At 34.9% G+C, this 2,969-nt stretch overlaps 1 long non-coding RNA gene across 1 annotated transcript; it reads left to right on the top strand.

The window, feature by feature from the left end:
- Positions 1-1,981: 1,981 nt before the first annotated feature.
- LOC106928746 (uncharacterized) lies at positions 1,982-2,762 on the top strand. Its single transcript, XR_001420517.2, has 2 exons — positions 1,982-2,130; positions 2,330-2,762. It is a non-coding gene; the product is annotated as an uncharacterized LOC106928746 (long non-coding RNA).
- The last annotated feature ends 207 nt before the right edge of the window (positions 2,763-2,969 follow it).

The following is a 2,969-nucleotide window of genomic DNA, read 5'->3' as shown; positions in this document are numbered from 1 at the left end:
TTTGTTTTCCCATTGTAAAATTTGTACAAAATACTACAAATTTATTCAAATACATTTTTGGAGTTTTTACCATTTTTCATTTTTATGTAAGTTTTCAACACACCCGCTCTCTCTCTCTCTCTCTCTCTCTCTTTTTTTTTTTGCTTTCCAGACAACACATTTATTTGCCGTCATTCCATCTGCTTTTTCTGTGCCCTTCATCTATTTTCATTTTCACCTAATTTGCCTTTAGTTTGCTTGGCAGAATCTTTTTGTTCGGTCAGAATAACACTCCTTTTACAACAAATTCTCTTTTTAACTCCTGTTCTTTTGTGATGTGAGATCTGTTTAAACCAGTTAGTTTTTTCATCTGTGTTATTTTCAACTACAGCTGAGCCCACAATCTCGTTTCTATTGTCTGATCAGACTTAAAAAAAAAAAAAACTGCTTTTCTTAACTTTTTTTTTTTTTTGGAAGTTGATAAAGTTGTGCTTTCTAAAGAAATAATGTTACACAGTCTTAAGTAGCTGTGTGTATTTGTCCATCATCATCATTTTTCATGTTTTTCTTTTTTTTTGGTTTTGTTTTGTAGTAATTGGACGCAGCTGCAAATAATCATAAATTAAATCTGCTGCTGGAGACGCTGTTCCAGGTGGCCATCATTTTCTTTAATTGGAACCCTTCAGACGTTTCCTTATGCTTCCACTACACAAGACGCATTTCTTACACATTTACCCAAACCGTTTCTTAAAGGGGCAGTATTATGTGCTTTCCAGCCGTATAGCATCATTTTATAGCATAATCAAGTTTCAGCTGATATAAAAATGCTGCATTTGTCAAATGTGACTGAAAAGAAGTTTGACTTTGTGAATTAGCACCTTGAAATTGGGCTTCTGTCTCTTTAAGAAACTCCAGTTCTTTCTGTGACTCCGCCCTCAGGAAGTCGTCACAACAACGCTCCTCTGTTAACCCTTTAATATTCTCATTTCCTACAGAAGTTTGATTCCTTCCAGGCCTTCATACTTTCTCTAAACTGGAATTATTATTATTTTTAAATGATTTCCCTGAAATACACTGCTATGTTTGTGAATTGGAACCAAAACCCAGAACAAATCCAAGCTTGTATGTAAATAATTTTTACACTGATTTACTTTAATTCATATACCTCACAAATTTACATGGGAAATTGTTTTAATTGAACTAATTTAACATTTTCTTCCTGATATAAAATTATATGCAGGCAAGTATTTCTTAAGAGATAACAGAATAATGCAAAAAAAAAAATCATTTTTGAAAAAATGTATATATTTATATTGTTTCCAGTAACTAATAACTAATAAAAACCTGAATCTTTAACTACAGTACAGCAATTATTTATGTTTCTACTTGTATTTTGACAATTTGGCTCCATTTGCCATCACACCAGTTTATCTCTTTGCACGGTTCTCTCAGTCGAGTCAGGGGTCTAAACAAAACATTAATATTATTTCAGTCAGTCACAAGACATGTTGGCTTCAGACTTTCACCTCCGTGTCCATAATTGTTGCGCTTAAAGTCTTAAACTCAAATCATGAGAAGATGCTGAAATAATCACTGAAATGTTAAAACCTCAAATCCATAAGCCAGTTTCAATATTGTGTTGTCTCTTCAGTTATATGATTTAATTACTGTTTAGCAGCTAAAGGGTAATACTTACATTAGAATGGGTTAAAAGTACAAAATATTATTTTTTTATAGGTTTATTTTCACATGAGACTGAAAAAGTGCAAAACTTTTGTAACCTGGGTGTAAATTTCTAACTTTCATCTACTAATTTTCTCCGGCCTCTCCAACTCTTTATTAAATCACATGATAATCCTGTTAATAGTGTCGCTCTCGTGACACTATGAAGCAACCAATCACAGCTCAGTTTCCAAGGTCACGTGTAGTATGCAGCCTATCGGCTGGCTATATTAATTTGAGCAGGAAGTTTGAACACTAGATGCGTTGGGAGGAGCAGAGCTACAGGTTTGTCGAGCGTCGTTCTTTATGTTCTTCGCCTTATTTTATTTTGTATAAAAATCGTCTAACTATAATGCCATCATAGGAGCCGACTACCACCAGACCAGCAAGGAGAGATGTCAGTTATGTGTAAAACAAACGGCGGATCTGGTGAGTGTTGTTTTGACGTAGCGAGTAGCTGTGTGGGACTGAACGAACCCACACTGGGTCGTACAATGAAGTTTTAACCTTTCTAAATTGTATATTGATTGGATTGATAATGAACTTTATATATTGAATATGGATTTGTGTACACGTTAGAATGATTGAATTGAATTTCAATGTTTATTGGTCCTGTTTATTTATACAGGCCAGAAGATGGCGAGCTAAATGTCCAGGCCTAGAGCCATAAGAAAAGATTACACTTATGTGTGAAGATTTCCGCTCTCCTGCCAGGATGGTAGGAGGCTCCTTGTAGCCTGAGATCACTTTTTGTTTCATCCTGACTCCTGATTCTCCATATTGGACCGATCAAGCACTTTACCCAAAGCCAACTTGTCTTGGGATCTAACCCACACCCTTCAGTCAAAAGACTGAAGGGTGTGGGTTTAGTCAACGGTGGGATTAATTTATTTTGGGTTTTGTCATTTATTTTGTTTTTCTTTCTTGGTATTGCGCATATTTGTTTTTTGTTTTTTTTATTTATATGGCCTTTTAGATGTCTGTCTGTCTTGTTGAAGTTGTAAGTATGTATAATCATTGTTGTCTTTCACCGTGAATATAACTCACTGGCACACTGCAAATCTTCAGACTCCGTGTCTCCTTCATGAGCCGAATGCTAGTCTTCTGAGAAACCAGCCCAATTGATCCATTTATTTAAATTGCGGTATATTACATTCTTTAAATATACTACACTTTGAAGCTACAGATGTGTAGGATACCTGTTAAACTTTTCAAACGCGATTATTGTTCACTATTTGACTGCCTGCTTAAAGAATTCATGCTGTAAA

Source organism: Poecilia mexicana, unplaced genomic scaffold (genome assembly GCF_051168715.1).
Source record: "Poecilia mexicana isolate PSO_F unplaced genomic scaffold, ASM5116871v1 scaffold_18, whole genome shotgun sequence".
NCBI lineage: Eukaryota > Metazoa > Chordata > Actinopteri > Cyprinodontiformes > Poeciliidae > Poecilia > Poecilia mexicana.
Note: the sequence above shows the minus strand (reverse complement) of the source record. Positions and strands in the feature narration are given on the sequence as shown.